The sequence below is a fragment of the Camellia sinensis genome, chromosome 8, assembly GCF_055761805.1.
Source record: "Camellia sinensis isolate YWXY chromosome 8, ASM5576180v1, whole genome shotgun sequence".
In the NCBI taxonomy this organism is placed as follows: domain Eukaryota; kingdom Viridiplantae; phylum Streptophyta; class Magnoliopsida; order Ericales; family Theaceae; genus Camellia; species Camellia sinensis.
This window is the reverse complement of record NC_138968.1, coordinates 140,142,662-140,162,346: the sequence shown is the minus strand read 5'-3', so window position 1 is coordinate 140,162,346 and position 19,685 is coordinate 140,142,662. Positions and strand designations below refer to the sequence as shown.

Here is a 19,685-nt window from a genome sequence, read left to right as displayed (position 1 = left end):
ATGGTGAACTTCATTACCCCTGAATTGTTTTTAACTTATTTCCATAAATGGTGGCTGTCAAGTTTGTTGACAATGATTGACCCAGATTATTTCATCAAAGAATTGCCATCGGTGATGATTTATTGCTATTTTTTAAATAGAAAAAATTAGTGCTATTAATATACAAATTGGGAAACTTCAAAACTATGAATCATGAATTAACCATCAAAACTTGCTATTTGGAAGGAAAGATTAGGCTACCAAAGAAATTAGGGGCATCTAAACAAGTTTTCTGGAGTTGCAAATATGATGGCTTTACATTTTCTCTTTTTACGTATTTCTCCCTCTACATTGATGGGTTTATATATTTCTATGATCAAATCAAAATGCCTATGATTATAATGGGTGATAAGGTAATAAAGTAATTTCAATCTGAAAGTGTTTTAATATGTATATTTTCAACAAATGTACTAATATATATATTTTGTTTTCCACAAATTACCAAATTGTTGTGCATGTTCCTCATTGGAGATATATACAAGTTGATACAAAAACTTTTTGGAAAGTAACGAGGATGAAGTTTGGGCAAACATATGTTTGAAGATATGTTATTGACACATCTTTTGTAAAGCATACATATTTTGTTTAGCTTTAATCCACTTTTTGTGAAGCATACACATTTTTTGTAAAACTTTAACCCACTTTTTTGTAAAAACATACATATATTATCAACTTAGGTGTATGGCAGTACAATGTTTGTTTTGCTTACGTGGTTATAATTTGATTGGCAGTAATAGTACTAGCTGGTGTGCATTTTAATTTTAATTTTTTTGAGATTGCAGAACACTAGCTGGTGTGTATTGTTTGGTCTTTAATTTTTTTTATTTGATTTTTTTGGATTTGGTGAAATGATTTTGCAGTTTGGTTGTAGCTTGATTTCACTACATTTTTTCTTATACAGTTTTGTTTCATGAATAATTACAAAAAAAAAAAAAAAAAATAGAAATAAGATACTTCACTCAATTTCTTGGCCAATAACGGGCTGTGTTTGTGTTTGTTTCATGAATAATTTCTTGGATTAAGATGTGTCAAGTTCTTAAAATGATTAGCTTTGTTACAGGAATTCACTCAATTTTGATTGGAGTCTGATTGTGTTTGGAAGTGCCATTAAGATATCTTTGAGGATTGGCTTTGTTTGTTGTTGTTCATGGCTTTATGGTTTCAATTACCTCATCTTTCTCTCTCTCTCTCTCTCTCTCCCTCTCTTTTTTTGAGGGGGGGTCTCTTTTCCCCTAAAAATCATGTCTTGCCGTGTAAAAGAAGTAAAGAAAACTGTTGGTGAACTTATATGGTTTCATGTCTCTTTTCATGATTTAAACTACAATTTATTAGTTGGTGAACAAGGCAAAGTAGGTTTGTTCTCTTCTGCTTTGGCTAGAAGGCCAATGGAAACTAAAGCAAATAGACAATCATAATGATTAGTTAGAGTATATAGAGTATATAACCTCTGTAATCACCATTCTTGCGTTTTTTTTTGTTATGTATATATTTGTTAGATAACCTGTCATCATTTTTGTGTATCCATCATTTGTCCAAGAAGAGTGATTGAACAATAACAGAGTTGCAAGTTTTATAGCGATCCTGGTTGTCCCTTTACTGTTCTATTGTATTCCGGACTCGGTTCCGTGAAGTTGGTAGTGGTATCTATCTTGTTGTCGTCCTTTAATTCCACTTGATTGAGTTTTAGGATGTTTTGAGCAGGGTTGTTACAGGTTGGTTAGGCCTTGGTTTCAATTTCTTGTTGTTCAGATTTTAGGCGATCCGCTCGAGCGGGTCCTCTTGCGCTCGAGCGGGGATTGCACACCTCCAGTATTTCGTGTTCCTGCAAAACTTCTGCAGATGTGATTTTTACGCTCGAGCGGGTTTGTTTACGCTCTAGTGGTAGCGCTAGAGCGGGTGTGTTGGCGCTCGAGCGGGTAGTACCTTCTGGGTATAGGTTCTGGGAGGGGGAAATCTACGCTCGAGCGGACTGGTTTTCGCACTCGAGCGGAAGTGCTTTATTCTTGTGTCTTTGCGCTCGAGCGGGCCTTATTGCGCTCGAGCGTGTCCAGATTTTTGTTCTTGGCGCTCGAGCGTTGTGTTCTCCGCTCGAGCGGGTCATACGTATATGAGTTATCCGCTGGGTGATTTTAAATCACTTTTTGCTTTTCTTTCTCTCTCCTACTTTTTCTAAAACCCATTTTTGAGAGCCTCTCTCTCTAGAAACTCCCTTCTCTCTAGGGTTTGATCTAGTTAGAGTGTCCTCCTTCTCTTCGGCTTTTGTAAAAGTTGTGTTGATCGTCGAGGGCGTCGTTTTGATCCGAAAATCTTGGTCTTTGGAGCACTTTGGTTTTGGTCTCTTCTCCATCCGAGCTCTAACTTCGAGGTAGGGATATCCTACTCCTCTTTATGAGCTTTGTCTTTAATGTTTTTGCATTTTGATATGTTGGGGGTTGTTGGATAATTTTGAGAGACTTTGGGCCTTTGTGTAATTTTACGAAAGTTAGGGTTTTTATTTATATAAAACCTAAATGCATGTTTGGCATGGAAAAGTGAAATTAATGTTGAAACATTAATGAAAATGGAACCTAAGGGTTGTAATGTTAATTATGGAAAATGCCCTAATTACATTGATTGATTAATTTGTATAATTAATTGTTGGAAAAGGGGGATTGAATTGAGAATGTGGAAATTGGAAAGGGAAGGGATTAAAGGGTGTAGTTGGATTATTTATCGTTCACCTGGTTGAAATGTTGATTATATATCCATTGTTGCATTTATTTTCTGTGTAGAAATAACTGCTTTGGGCTATCGGTGGAGGATAGTCTTGATTGTTGTAGACAATGCATGATGATTAGGCAAACTAAAACTAATCACTGGAATGTGTCATTGAGTATGACGGTTGAAAGAATACATTAAATTTATGTGTTGTGTGATGATGTGTATAATTATTGTTTATATGCATTGTGTTGTGTTGGAGGAGATAGGGGATGCACTCCACGGTTTAGGGGAAGATAGGGGATGGACCTCTAAACCGGATGTTGTTGGGAGAAGATAGGGGATGGACTCCATAGATAGAGCTCATATGCTTATCTAGTAGTGTGTTGACAGAGCTCATATGCTTGTCTTTGGAAGTGTGATAGTGCTCTTATGCATATTTATGGAAGTGATGATATAGCTTGTATGCTTATCTGTTGGTGTGTGATATAGCTAGTATGCTTGTCTATTATGAAATGGGAAAGTGCTTAATATAAGCTACTGTCTCATATGAGTTGTTTGGCCAGGTTCTGAGCCATGGTTTTAAATTGAGAATTGAAAGGAATTGGAAAATGGATTATAACATGGACTTGTATGTCATGAAACTGTAAAGTGTGATAAGGGAAAGTATCAGTGTTGGCCATCTATCAATTGCTAATCTTTTAGTCATTGTTCATATTTGGTTTAGTGTATTTCTACTGGGCTGTGGCTCACCCTATATGGAATATCATTTTCAGGTACAGGTAGCATGCCACCTCCAAGGACGTAGCTTGGGAGGCTAGAGGCGGGCGAACTTTTGTTGTTTAGCTTCTTTGATGTATTACATGTATATTCAAGCCAAGGGCTTAATGTGTAAATGAGTTAGCACTCTTTTGTTGTAACCAAGTGTTAACTTGGAAAGCTGTAAGCCCGTAGGGCATTTGCTTTTGTCGTTAACATGTAATACTTTTTGGTAATGAAACTCTGATGAATAGAAGAAAGTGGAGCTTTTATATATCAATACATGTCTATATTGATGGGTTTAATGTTATTATTTCGAGGGCGTTACAAGTTTAATTTGTGAACATAATCAAAATTGAGGACATCACTTTCTTGCCTTATTCAAAGTATCTGAGTGCATGACTGATCAACAATTTCTAAATTAAAAAATTAAACTCTTGACTAAGATTCCTTTTTTGTTTTTTGTGTTTTTTTTTTTGGGCATTTGCTTAGACTTGAATAAAATTTTAATTGACAACCTCATCCCTACTCTATATTGCTTATCTTAGTTTTGTTTAATTTTAATTTATAGAAAAAAACCAATTTCAGTAATACCAATCTTTTGAACCAATAATTTTTTGTATTGTTTCAATATGCTAATGTTATTGTTTTTAAAATATTAGATTGTTGTGCATGCTCTTCATTGGAAAAAGTACACATAAGTTGATACATGGACATTTCAAAATGTGATGGAGAACAAGTTTGAAGGTGTCGAAGCGCTTTAGAGGTGGGCAAATACTTTTTGTAAAAGAATAAGTTTGAAGACATTATACGGCTTACATTTTGTAAAGTTGACAAATATTTTGTAAAGTATATCCTTCATGTTAACCACTTTTGTAAAGCTTCCTACTAATATGTACTTCATTGAATTTCTAATATTTTTGCAAAGTGTCTTATCAATGTAAAAGATTGGACCTTATGGATGGTTATTGAGTGTGGACAGTAAAGTGCCCTTGAAAATTCACTAAATTTAGTATCTTTGCATATTTTGGTGGAAGTCACGTTTGGTTGACATTGATTTTTGTGAAAATTTAGTGTCTATTGTGTAGGAATAATTTATTAGTGGGTTGGAGGAGGATGTTATAGTATTATTGCCTCTTAATTTTTATATACTTTAGTTCCCCCTCCCCTCTATCATGATTATGAATTTTCATGGTTTGTTTCTGAATTCATTTTTCTTTTCAAAACCTTCGACTTTCCAACACAGTTGGTTGTGAAATTAGCTTGGATTTGTTGTATCATCCATGATATTCTGGTATTAACAATAAGGTTAGTCTTTAAAGTAACTTGGGTTAGTGTTATTTCATTTATTTATAAGTAGTTAGTTGAAACTGTGAAAAAGTTTGAAGGATTTGAAGTATTCCTATTGATTTGATGTTTTATTTGATTGATTTGAATTATTTCTTAAATAGGGTTGATTTTGAAAATATGTTAGAGAATGAGGTGGGAATTCTTGAAGACGTCACCCTAATTATGTGAATGAGGTGGGAAGCCTACATTCATGATAAATTCAGTAGAAAATAAAAAATTTGAAATTTATTAGTTATTTATTTCAATTTTCTTTATATTTTTTGTTCCTGTTTTGTGTGAAATTTTAAATTGAAGTGATATTGCCATTTTAAATTAATTTATTATAATTGAATTTTGTAGCACGTATCAAACAAAAATTGTTCACAGTGCCTTTAGGCACGGGTTATCCCTAGTATATATATCGCATACACGGTTTTGAAAAGCAAAAAAAATACTCTCTTCTTTCTCTCTGTTCTTCTCTTTCTTCTCTGCAGCTTATCTGCCACTGCTTGTTCCTCCTCCTCAGCTTCTCCTACGTCGCCGCTACTCCTCCTCTGTTGCTGCTCCGCTGCAATAGCTAGATCTGTAGCTTTTCTTTCTCTTTCTCTCTCTCTTCTATCGCTGTTGCTTCTTCGCCGCTCCTCCTTCTTCATTGCCGCTCCTTCTCCGCCGTGAGATCTAGATCCAAGCACACTGTCTGGGTCACCGCAGTCGCCATCCCAATCTGATAATGCACATTTGAGAAAGCTTTCAACTAAAATATAGATTTGTTAACTCTGTATGCAAATCATATACATACATACTTGTGTATTTGTATAGAACAACAAAATACAAGCATCTTTCTCTCTACAACTTTTTCATTCATGGGGGGTTTTGATTCAAAGAATGTTTAACGTGCTTATCTGTGGTTTGGCCGACATGATTTGTGTTTATCTGTGCTTTGCATTATTGTGGTTTATGCTTATTTGGTTAATTTGATTTATGTTTATCTGTGGGTTTCTCTTTCCACCAAGATCTTGTTGTTGTTGTTGTTGTTGATGATGATGATGATGATGATGATGATGAAACAATAATTTTTTTGATTTTGTTTGTGTTAAACAGATAAGAATGAGAGAGAGAGATACAATGGAAGATTACTTAGCCTGTACAGACAAAAATTATACAGATATGAAAATTTGTACAAATAAAAAAAAAAATGAACAGATACTCAACAAAAAGTCAAACAGATAAAAAAAAGATAAAATTAAAAATAAAATATCCTTCGGAACTTTTCATCAAATTATTTCACAAAATGTGAATTTTTTACCAATAAAAAAAAAAATCATTGAACCTAATGCCTTAAACAATTATTAGAGCAAATTTTTTACTAGTTTTTCTTAATTAAGATCATAAATTTTTCATAAATCCATAATTATTTTTGACTTGTAAATTTCCAAAGAAAAAAGATAATGTTGAAAACCATTGCCCCATGCCCCACCAACCCACGGCATGGCGCAAGCCCACCAGCCCTGTCATATTTACGTTAACCACCACTACTCCATGACCAATCAAAAGCCACCACCGCTTCACTCCACCGGACGCCACCGCCATGTCAACAACCGTACTCATATCATATCATTCACACTTGGCACAACAACTACAGACCACTAGGCCAGATCAAATCCCTCCGCGCACAACAGATCGGAGTACTATTATTATATGTATCCAAAAGACCTAAATCAACAAACTATAGACGTATAAATTATCCACTTATGTGTATATATCTATACTATTATATATGTAGGCACATGACTTGTTATCTAATAATGTGATGACTTCTCATTTTGGCACGTGACAAATTTTTCTACTTTAAAATGAAAAAATATTATTCAAAAGCATGAGCAAACACTCTTACTATTTAGATAACATACATATTATAATATTAATTTTCTTATTATTCATTTTTATGTTTACTTATCTGAATTGCCCACCCACTAGTATATACATATTTATGCCCAATCTACAGAACAAATCCAATTCCTCTAGAGCGGTGGTTCGTGATGAAGCAATTTTCAATTGGTGGTGGTTTGCAACGATGGGATTTGCGATTTCCAGTGGTTAGCTATGACAATGGCCGTAGTGGTTGAGTTGTCTGCTGGTAGCGATTAGTAGTGGAGCAGATACACTCGAGGGAGGAGTGTGGAGATTTGCAGAAATAGTTTGATTTTGTGTTGGACGATGTTTTGCTCGAGCGGAGCCACCTCATAATCTAAGCCAATTTGTGGGTCTTTACGAAAAAATACTGGAAAAATCTCATAACTCTAAAGCAAAAAATTAGAGAGTCAAATTCTCAACTTTTTAATGACATACAAGAGTTCAATCAAACTAGTATTAGACCACAATATTTTGATGACCATAAAATTAATTAGAGAATAGAATTTCTCAAATCAAACCGGTCTATCTCGCCGAGATAAAGACAAAGACAAGACAACTAGCTAAACAAATTGATTGATGTCTAACGTATCTATCTATGACCTATATAAAAAGCATAGAAGCTGCGTTGTAACATTTCTAAAGCTGATGTTTCTGTTGTGTTCTCAAAGCTTCTCATCCACGAGTTCTTGCGGGGCGCCATGTGCTGGGATATGCTGAAATTTTTGTGTGCTTGTGCAGCTACGTGTGTTGGAAAAGAGAGTTGGTCAGTCAGTGCGCAAAACCATATATATGTACATACTCTTTGTTCCTTTTCACTTCTTATCTTGGTTGAACTTCGTTGTTTCTGGGTTCCCATATTACAGCCCAAACTCCAAAATCTAGTATGTAATGTAGTGGTTTTCTACTCATTTTCTGCTATATAAGGATATATTGATATCTGATTTGCATGCTTCTGTTCTCATGGTTGCCTGTTAGTGCATAAACAAATTAGGCACACCAACTGTTCGACAATATGCCTGAATATACAGACTAAAATATTAGAGGACTTCCCTAATTGAAAACTTACTAACATTATCATATATATATATATATATATATATATTCAAGCTTGCAATAAAACCCCATCTATGCTTAACAATGCAAAATAAATGCAATCAATGAGAGCCATTGTTGTGAGCATCAAATGAGCATAACCTTTTTACTCACAAAACAACCCATTGAAAATGGGTGAATACTCATATAAGTTAGAGAACTTATATTCAGAAACTATATTAACGATACTAAAGACTTCTATCTCCACTAACAAAATTGATGGATTTCTAGCTTTAAAGACATTACATTAAAATTCAAAAACAAAGCATTGAAAACTTAGTATTTTTACATGCAAAAGTATTTCATTGTAATTCTTTATTTTCATGGAGTTACTTTTGGGTTTCCTTTAACTTGATTTGGGTTATAAACCACAGGCAGAAATGGTGTCCCTCCCAATTGTGTTATTCGATTTGAAGTGGATCTCATCTCAAGGATCATAGATGTTTGCAAGGATGGTGGAATTTTTAAGAAAGTGATGGAAAAGGGAGACCAAATTGGTCCACCCAGTGATTTAGATGAAGTTCTCGGTAATATAAATTGTTTGTTTATTATTAATTATTTGATTCCATATGATTTTCATTGATGACAAGTTTTATGTTTTTAGGTTGTTTAGGGCTGGCCATGAGGCAAGGCAGCAAGTTTGTCGCCTCGGCCCCCCAAATTTTATCTAAAAAATAGGGCCCCTAAATAATTTTCGATCTTAAGTTATGTTTGGTTCATTAAAATTTAAAAAAAAAAATGAAATGAAAATCGCTCCAACATAATGTCCAAATAGACTAATAAGAAATGATCATTCTATTTAATTTCATTTCATTTCAATGAACCAAACACTACATAATAGTATTAGTAGTTTAAAAATGAAATTTAAAAACTTTTTTTAAACAATTGAATTCGTGAATTATTTAAAAGTAATGAATGGTTGTATGCCAAATGCATGAATTATTTATAGAATATTGTTTGACTATACCAATTATAATTGTCTTTAGAAAAATATATATTTTTTAAGTTGAAGTTTATCAAATTTTACAATTCAATCTACTACGTCAGGAAAAAGTGTGAATAAACTAATAATGTTAACAATAAAAAATGTTTAAAATTTATCTCAATATTAAAATATGTATGATGATTGGGCCTCATTTTTTGAGTTCACCTTGGGCCCCAAAAAAGTCAGGGCCTCCCTGTTTAGGTTGCAGTTTTCAACTGTTATTATTCTTGTTAGAACAATGATTCAAGGATTTTTTTTGGTTTCTGATGCAGTGAAGTATCAAGTGAGGCTGGATGATGGAGCTATGGTTGCAACAACACTAGAAGGGAGTTGAATTTCATGTGAAAGACGGTAATTGGCTATTAAAATAATGATTTGCATTTGTTTTCAATGTTTTGGATTAAACATTTAGAATGTAGTGAAGTATAAGGGTATAATTCTACTGACATCTTTTATGGGAAAATTAGATCATGTTTTAAGTAGACTTTGGCATGACAATTTCAAAAATAAGAGCTCTAAATATTTGAAAGAAGGTACTTTTTTAATCTTTCTACACCAGCAAGGATATAGGAAACATATTAGAATTAGTCCTAGAAGCCCAAAAGATATGAGGATTATTAATTTTAAGCTTCGAGTAAATTTTTCCCTTTGGAACCCCTTGAAGTTGCAACTGTATAGTTGTAATTCAGGTATACCCCCACAAAGCTTGTCGTTTCCCTTAATAGAAATAGATGTTATGTTCTGAAATATGCCACTTTCTAGTGCCGCACCCTCAAAATCATTGAATGATAGACTTAATTTTGTAAGAAGGGAAAGTCCTCTAAATAATCTGGGATTTTTCTAGAGAAATTATTTTGAGAAAGATCTAACTCCTCCATACCTCTCAAATTACTTAAAGATGAAGGAAAGATTCCCCAAAATTTGTTGCTCTCTATATGTAGTGATCTTAACTTTTAAGCAACTACCAAGAGTGCTTGGAATTTCACCAGCCAACATGTTCTCAGAAACATCAATTTCTTCTAGATTTTTTAAAATTCCAATTTCCATTGGAAGGGAATCAGTCAAATCATTGCGAGATATGTATAGATACAATAAAGATAATAGATTGAGAACTTCACTAGGTGTGGTACCACTAAGATTGTTTTGAACAAGTCTTAGTTCCTGTAACATTTGGCATTTCCCCAGACTTCAAGGGATTCTGCCATGAAGATTATTGTTGCATAACATAAGATTTGTCAACACAGTTAAATTTCCAAAAGACAATGGGATATCCCCATAAATCATATTACCTGAGAGATCCCAATTTATGTAGCTTTTGAAACTTTCCAATATCAGCAAGAATGTTACATATGAAATTGTTGTTTGACAAGTCAAGAAGCTTCAAATTGATCAAATTCCCTATCCCAGTCTAGATGATCCCGGCTATTCCATTTCTTTCTTTTCTTCTTTTGTTCGTCCTCTTGTGCTCCTACATCTGTCTACCATTTTAGTTTCTAAGAAAAGAAAGAGAGAGCTATATCATTGTTTGGTTCGCCAGACTTGGTTTTTTAGTACTGCAAACCAAGTAGTAGTCGTTGCATCCTAGGAAGTAGAAGCCGGTAAATCTCGAAGCACTGAAGCGAGGGCAAAATCTTCTTGAAGGAGATTGTGTCCAACACAAGCCTCAACTTATAATTTATGTGTGCAATTAATTCGGAAATTAATTAATATAATTAGTTTATGAATTATTTTATTTTTTTGTTTATTTTATTTATACATTTAATTTACACACACACCAGTGGGAATAACATCAATTTTGTTTAAATTTTTTTTTTTACTAAAGACAAAAATGAGTCAAATTTATAAAAAAAATTGAACTATTTTCATCTTTACTGATTTTTTCTTTTTTAAATTCAAAAGATTGTCTAGTCTGAACAAACTTAACAAAATTTACCTATAAATCTTATCTTAAAAAATGGTGATCGGTTTGGTCCCAAGAATAGACCAATTAGTACCATTGATTTTGGAAAGGTAGATTTAATATATTATTTAAAAATTGAATTATACCCTTGTTGGGTTATTTTGGAAAGATAGTTAAAAGCTGACTTTTGACTTTTTTTAGTTTTTTTTTGAAAAAAAGTGTAAAGAATATGAGAGATGATGTGACCTAAAATAAGTTAAAAGGTGGAAGATGACTTTTAACCATCTTCCCAAAATAGCCCTAAGTTTCATTTTTTATTTTCTATTTTTTGTTTGTTTGTTTGTTTTAAATGTAAAATACACAACATAAGAGAATCAAATTTGGGATGAATTTTATATGGAAATATTTTTATATGAAATGACTTGAAATGTGATATTTTTCAAACATTTCTTGAAATACGAAATTCTTCAAATATTTCAAAAGGAATACAAAAAACCTTTAATAAGTTTTGGGCAAATGTATAATTTCAAACTTTAGCACTCCAATGCAACACTACAAAAAACTTCTTAGTATAGTTTTTCCAAACGCAACATAATATACCATTCCAAAAAAAAAAACTCCTTAATGTAACACTCCAATGTAACACACAAAAAAGCTCATTAGTATACTTTTTCCAAACGTAACAGTAAAAAAAAAAAAAAAAAAAGATGTGGGATTCTTCAGATCATTCCAAAAGAATGTGGGATTTTTCAAACCATTCCAAAAAGAGTACAAAAAATCTTTAGTAAGTTTTGGGCAAATGTACGTTTGGGAAAAGTACACTAAGAAATTTTTTAGTATTTTGGTGTGTTACATTGGAGTGTTACATTTGGGATTACATTGATTGAAGTGTTATGTTTGTGATTACATTAATTAGAGTGTTACATTTGGAAAAAAAAAATACACTAAAGAGTTTTTTTTAGTGTAATATTGGAGTGTTACATTTGACAAAAGTATAGTAAGAAATTTTTTTGGAGTGTTACGTTGTTACCTTTGGGAAAAGTACACTCAAAAGTTTTTTTTACTATTATATTGGAGTGTTACTGTTGGCTTTTTGGCTTTCGAAGGTTATTATTGTGATTGCAAGCGTGCCAACAAGGATCAATTTAGTCCTTACAGAAATTTAATTGCCAACCAATTATCAGACGACTGTGTTTTAGTTCTCTCAACCTCAATGAAGAGGATTTTTACTGGTGGCTTGATTTAGGAGAATTTAAACAGAATACCAATCAAATAAAGAAAATCTAAAGCATTTGACTAGAATGAAAAACTTACAATGATTCGAAGCGACAATCTATTTGAAACTACTCCTATGAATGGAAATGCAGTGCAGAATTTGAAGTACTGGAATGTAAAGAACAGGGTATGTAAAAGTAAAGTAGAATAAAACTGGTTTTTTAGATCTGAGTCCGGAGGCTTTTTCCAGGGCGTTCTCTGCTATTTATACTGCTCAAAGATAACAGTCGAACTGTATTTCCAACCGTCGAACTGCTCCCCCATGATCGCTGATTATATAGCCTCAAGATTAGCTCCACTATGCTATCATTTGCAGTTAAGCTTCCCTCCTAAATTTGAATTTAAATAAGAGTAACCGCTGATGCCACATCACCTTCCATCTCTTTGTTGATCCACTGCTACTCAGATCTCATAACAACCAATATCAACTGCCACGTGTACGATCAGGATCGAAGACTTGAATGGTCTCCCCATATTACCCTTACTTTGCCACGCGTCGAATTGTAACTGGCTTGTACAAAATATGCAGCCAACATTACCCCTCGCACTAATATACCCAAGACTTGGTGATATTAGTGGATCAGGGTCTTTTTCCCACGTCTTAGAACGTGCATGGGTTTTGCATCTTCCCAGAAATGCAACTGTCACTCACCATCTGTATTAAACTCTCGTTTAATCCTTTGAACACTTCTAACGTCTTAGCATTCGAACAGACTGATGCATTTCATGGCCGAATTAATTTTTTCCTCCAACGATCGAGCACACGAAGAGTCATATGTCGATGCTGTTCCTCCTCGAAAGAACGTCCATGCATTTATTAGCCACCTTTACCCACCTTTCTATATTCAGGTCATGGATGCCTTTGTAAATTATCAATCCTTGGACTTCGAACATATTGCCCTTAATCCTTCAATCCAGAAACTCACAAATATGGACATGGGAGGTTCTTCTTCTGTCTCACCCTTGGACTACGAACAAATAGCTCTCAATCCTTTAATTCAGAAAGTTGCAAATATAGACATGGGAAATTCTTCTTCACAATCCTCCGCATGGGACAAGGCTGCGACTTCTTCCTCTTCTGGTGCTTCCGACTGGACAAGTTGGTCAAAGCCCAAGTCTTGTGATTTAAGGGAACGAATTAACCATCACTTTGTCGAATTTACTGACCCTTTGAAGTTCCCTTCTTATGCACGAAGCTTGGTGGTCTATCCTTACGTGCCCATTGACCATCGACGCAGTTTGGAGGAGAATCTGCTTGTGGCATGGTATACATCCTCCATGCCTACAAAGATAGTGCACGCCACCCGACGCCTAGAAGAGGCACAAGGGTACAATCCATCATTCTTAGCCCAGAAGGCGAAGATTTGTTCTTCTGACTAGCTTGATTATATTAATGCCCTTGTTCCACCTCCTGAAATAGAAGCATCCACACCTTCTCCCCTGCCCAATCCTCGTTAGATAGAGAGATTGAGGCTTGCCCTCTCTGTAGATAAGATCTTTCCACCTTACAAGCCTCTACCTTCTCTCACTCCTGCTGAACGGAAACAAGCTCTACTTCTGCTCGCGGCTTTCTCTCATTTGCCCTTCAATGTTCTTGAGGATGAAGTTCCTCTCAAGAACCTTCGATGGGCTTGTGATATTCTGACTCGGGGTCATGTTCTCAATCTCCTTGCCCAAGCAGAACTTTACATGTTTTTGGACCAGCTTCCGTTGCTTCTCTACTGGCATCAGACCTCTATGGCCACTACACGATCTTTAGCGGTACTTTTGTCCCTTCGAATTCACGCGCAGTACGAAGCAGAAAACTTCATTGAAGAATTCGATAATTTTAAGAACAAAGATTTTGCGTACTGGGATGACTTAGAGATGGACGAATTGGAACAAGGATTGAGAGAAACAGCTTTTGAAATAAAGGCTGAAGAACTCTTTTACAAAGTGAGAGCTCATCAACTCATGCAGCCAATGTTAGAAGAAAATAGAGGACAGAATAAAGAAAGAACAGAAATTCATTGATTATAGCTGGACTAAATTTCATGATCTTGTTATTTATTCCATTCCTTATTTTTATGAGCTTGAGTTTGTACCCAAATAGGGCCATTCGATGTAACTGCTTTTGCTTTAATACAAGACTTCTCTTTGTTTGATATGGTTTGATCTTGTCTCTATTTGTCTTTAAAAGCAATTTCAGAGCTTCGAACTAAACAATCTTTTCCTTTGAACCTGGATTCGATCGTTTAAAATGAATACTAACAACACGACCATGAACTTTTCCAATTAAGGGAATGCAGATTAATCAGTTCTAAATTGATCTTTTCGTTTTGAACAACAGTCCATATTTTCAAAAATATGGAAGCTCGTTTTGAGGGCTACACTGTTTTAGTTCAAAAAGTCAACTTTTCTGAATATATATATATATAAACCAACTATGGGTTTCAATGTTTCGAATGCCAATTTCCCTTCCCAAGGAACTTCTCATTTTACTTCGAAGAACATCACTGTCATTGAGAAACCTAAAACAGGTCTTTAGTCCTTTTGAAGTAAACGAATACTTGAACATTCTTATATCCATTGAGTACGGAATGCGCTTCGAAGCCGGCTCTTAGTTTCGAAGCCATTGTTATTGGACTTTTGGCGCCAAAATCTAGTGTGTTATGTTTTGAACACCAATTTCCATCCTCACGGGGTCTCAAGTTTCACTTCGAAGGTCATCGTTTTCATTAAGAAGCCCAAAACAGGTCTTTAATCCCCTTCTAAGTAAATGAATATTTGAGTATTCTTACATTCTTAAGCATGGAATGTGCTTCGAAGCTGGTATCAACATCTGGGATATGTTTTTTTCCCTCCAAGAGTATCAATATTGAGGGAAATTCTTCGTATTCGTACTTTTAGTACTTAACGAATTTACGCGATGTATCTTTCAGATATAAAGGCTTTTGAAATCCTTTTATTCCACATTCTGAAATCACTTGCTCGCTCAACATGCAAAACCCTTCACCTCTTATTCGTCTCCCACTTCTTTCTACTCCCTTTTTCAGCTTCGTCCTTTGAGAAAACGTTTTATCAATGGCTTCCTCATTAAAAGTGCCAGTTGTAGAGCGTGCGAGCCCATCTGTAGCCCTGAAAAGGCTTATTGATGCAGAATGTGAAAAGTACAAAGCTGGGGAGAAAAGTGCCATTGACGGACGCATCTTCATTCCTCGTCGTCATGCGCAACAAGACTATGTGCTTGGTCCCATATTCAAGGAGATTCCTATTGAGCTTCCAGCTCTATACCCTCGTCGGGAAGACCATTGTCTCCTTTACGAAGGTGGCCTTGACTAGAGGAACTGGAAGACGAATCGTCCCCACCGATGCTGGCCCACGGTGAGACTGGAGTGGCAAGAATGGTATGATCGAGTTGTCCCTAGTAGGACCCTAGACCTTCAAGAACTCTGCCTCCTCGATGTCCTTCGGTTATCCAGGTTAACCATTTCAGAGGACCCCTTTTTAGTTCCTGCTGCTCTGTGCTTTTGGAATTCTGTTTTTAATTTCTTCCAATTCAGATATGGGATGATGGCCCCTACTGTGCTTGACATTTGCCATCTTTTAGAATTATCTCCCATTGGAACTCTCATTGGACCAGATTATCCTGACCTAGCAGTCCCTTTTTCCCTTTCCTCTCTTAACTCATCCTATAGTGACTTTGTCAAGGCTGAGAATAGAAGGGAGGGTCTTGTGACCGATAGAGAATTCTTTTCTTTCTTATTATATTGGCTTTGCAAGTTCCTTTTCTGCACTTCTTCTCAAAGAATTATGCCTAAATTTGCCCCTCTTGCCAAAGCCCTTGTTTTACAGAAAAGGGTGGCTTTAGCCCCATACATTCTAGGTCACGTATACAGAGCCTGCTCTCTTTTTTTGTGAGAAACCCTTAGGTGTCAATCAAGGGGGACCGATTTGGATTCTTCAGCTTTGCCTTTTTGCTTATTTCCCCGAGTTACAATCCAAATGCCTTAAATTTTTTGAACCAGAACCTCCTACTCATGGCATAAGGCTAGCCAATGCTTCTCTTTATCCTTCTACTTTTACTTTTTACTTCTCTTTCTTCCACCAACTTTTAGCTTCTCCTCTTTCCTACTGCTTTCATCTCTTCGAACCCACTACTATTGGCCCACTTTGGTTGAAGAATTTCCTAAGTGATAGGCTCTGTGCTTCACCTATTCACAAGGATATATGGGCCTCCACTTTAATTCCCAGAAAATTATTCATTGGGACCATGAACCCCAGAGCTTACAAATGCATTGCTGAGCCCTGTTGTCCTGCACAATTTGCTAGACAATTTGGCTTTACTCAGGGGGTCCCAATACCTCTCTGTAGTAACACCAATCTAAGTCTTACCACAAGGGATGTGAAAGTTTGAAGGTCCAGACTGGAAGAGGCAACTTCCAAATTTATACAAGACTTGATCGATTTTGAGTATATCTCCTTCCTTCCCTAAGGTAACATTTTGAAGTGATACCAAAATTGGTGGGTGACCAATATGGAAGTGCACCTGGCCATTTACCCCTCAAGACCTACTGACGGTGTTAGATGTACCCAAGCCCAAAGGAGCTGGAGCTGCTACTTCTTCTACTGTTCTGACCACTCCAGTTCCTGTGTCTGCCTCTATTCCTAGAGTTACTCAGGTCACATCGAAGAAAGGTATATACTTCCATCTCTTCTCTTTTACCTTCTTTATAATGCTTTCAGTCTTATCTTTAGTCCTTCCGTTTGTAAAGGTGGTGTAGGTACCTCATAGGGAGATTCTCCTCAGAAGATTCAAGCTCTAAATCTCCTCAAAAGCAAACAGCAACAAAAGAAAATGAGACTTTTACTTGAGCCTGAGAAGGAAGTTTTTGAAGTGCAAGCAGAAGAAGAAGAAGAAGAAGAAGAAGAAGAGTTAACCCAGGAGCAAGAGTCTTCCCTAAAAAGAAGGAAAAGAGTGGCCATCCATTCTTCTGGCTTGGTTCAAGATCCCATGCATGAGACAATGGTCAGAGTGGAGGAACTCACTTCTGAAGAATCTGAATCCCAAACTGGAGAGAAAGAAGTTGAGGAAGAACATTCAATGCCTGCACAAAGAAAAAAGAGAAGGAAGATGACTGTCTCTCCTTCTGATTTTGTTGAAGACCCTATACATGAGACAGCTGCTAAGGCAGTGGAATGAGAGCATTCCAAGGCCATAATTGTCTTTGAGAGAGCTGAGAAGAGATGGCAGCAGTAATTCTTAAGAGACGAAGCTACTGCTGCTGATGCACTTCAAAGGGATGCTGCAAGAAGACAGCACGTTGCTGATCACTACTCTCTTCGAAGCTCTCCTACTGCTACTGTCACTTCTGAAACACGTAACTTCTTTAAAGCCTCCACTGTTTTTCCTTGTTAATCTTGTGGGTATTGAGCTTTGACATCACTTTGTCCTTCTCTTCTTTTGCAGCAACAAATCCTGAGCTTACTCTTTCAATGAGAACTCTCTCAGTTTCAATTGAGGCTGATCAGATGCAAAATGTGAAGACCATTCAGATAATACTACCACTTCCTAGGCCTACATTCAATGTATCCTCCTTGAGGCCAAGCATTCCTGCATCTCTTTCTTTTGGATTTAATCCATATCTCCCTTTCTTATCTTTGGATCTACCTTTATTCGATTCTTCTCCGAGCCTTGCTCTTTCCCTTCCCCCTAAGGAAATTCCAACTATTACTCTATCTCAGATGATAGCTGATTCCCCAAAAGAGGGTGTTGGTGGCTCTCTAACCCATGATTTATTACCTTTATCTACTTCCAACCCTTCTTCCCTTGACATATTGGTGGCTAGGACCATAGAGATTGCTGAAAATGTTCCATCCATTTCTCCTATCCCTATGCAATCCTCTGTGTCTTCTACCACTACTCTTTCTGCACCCCTCATGTTCATGGACGAAGTAGATGTCTTCAAAGCAAGACTAGCTAGTCTCTTCGACATAACCTCTACCTCTCCAATAACTAATGATGAGGCTGAGCTATTGGTACTAGCTGACTCCCTGTTAGAAATTCTTGAGTGCTCCTCTTCTTCCAGTAGGAAGCCTTCTGCACCTCTGATGGATTTAGACAGCTATCTGGAATTACTGATATCTTTTTCAAGGATTCCTTTCGAGGCTTTACAAAGGCCTATAATAAGAAATGGCTTCCTGCAGTGCTGCAAAGCTGTTGAGCAATCTAGCATGACTGTCTCAAGTCATCTATCTCAAGCAGCAGCTACTATTGACTTTTATATCAACATTTGTCATACTGCCAAGGTTGCAGAGGAGAGATTAGCGAGAGATTAGAGCTTTGTTTCTACAGTACATTCTGAAGTCTCAGTGCTGAAGGAACAACATTCTTCTGTCTCCCATTTTCGAACTCAACTACTAGAGAAGAAAGCCCAACTTGAGGAGGAGCTGTCTGCAGTGAATCAAGCCCTAATTCGAACTGACACAAAACTACAGATTACCAACCAAGGATTGGCCGATCGAAAGCAAGAAATGACCACAGCCATTTAGTTGGCTCCCTCATTTAAGAATAGGAAGTCTGTTGTAAAAGAACAATTAAGGCATTGTAATGATTTTTGGGCCAATTTATGGCAGAATGTATTTAACTCTTTATGAAGAAAAACAAATTTTGATTTATCATTTGAGTACTCTTGTGTTCTTTTGCTTGACATTCATTCTACTCCTTGTGTTTCCCAAATAGTTGGAAAATAAGGCTTCAAATATTTGCCATTGATCTTTTTAGGATGTATGTATCCATTCAAATTTCTCAAATGGTATGCCCCAAAAGGCAGGACTCTATGAATTTGATATAGTCTTTCCCAGTTAGGTGACCATTTACCAAACTTATGGCTTTTAATACCTATTGGGAGTATAGTTTTTCACACCAAATCACTTTCATCAAAGCCAATGTGCTTGACTTTCTTATTGTAAATTTTGGCTGCTTTCTTCTTTTGAAAGAAAATGCTATTTAATGCCAGAATTCTAGCCTCATCTATTCCTTCTCATTCCAAGCACATACTCTGATGGTATTGCTCAGAATCTAGTTGGTCTTGGCATCTTACCCTCAAAGACTTAACATTAATTTCCACAGGCAATACAGCATCATGCCCATACACCAAGGCATAAGGAGTAACTCCTGTGCTTGACCTTGGAGAAGTTCTATAAGCCCACAATACATCCAACAACAAGTTATGCCAATCCCTAGGATTGTCTTCCACAACCTTTTGTATTCCTTTCTTCAAGGACTTATTGGATGATTCAGCCTGGCCGTTAGCTTGTGCATAATAGGGGGTGGAATTAAAAGGGCTAATTCCAAACTCAGCCACAAAAGACCTCACCATTTTCTATCAAACACAGTCCCATTATCAACAGTTATGGTTTGCGGGATGCCAAACTTATGGATCAAATCCCTAATGAACCCATTGACCTCAGTCTGGTCTACAGCCTTGTATGGCTTAGCTTCGACCCACTTGGTGAAATAATCAGTAGCCACCAAAATGAAACAATGATGCTTCGAAGAGGGTGGGTGTATTTTCCCCATCATATCCATGGCCCATCCTCTGAATGGCCAAGACTTTATTACTGCATGCAAGTCAGTTATGGGCACATGCCTTATTGTGCCATGCTTTTGACATGCCTGGCAACCCTTTGCATATTCTATGCAGTCTTTAAGGA

At 36.2% G+C, this 19,685-nt stretch overlaps 1 long non-coding RNA gene across 1 annotated transcript; it reads left to right on the top strand.

Moving 5' to 3' along the window:
• The first annotated feature begins 6,785 nt into the window (after positions 1–6,785).
• LOC145796688 (uncharacterized) lies at positions 6,786–9,347 on the top strand. The gene is made up of 3 exons (XR_014337180.1): positions 6,786–7,529; positions 8,205–8,357; positions 9,088–9,347. It is a non-coding gene; the product is annotated as an uncharacterized LOC145796688 (long non-coding RNA).
• The last annotated feature ends 10,338 nt before the right edge of the window (positions 9,348–19,685 follow it).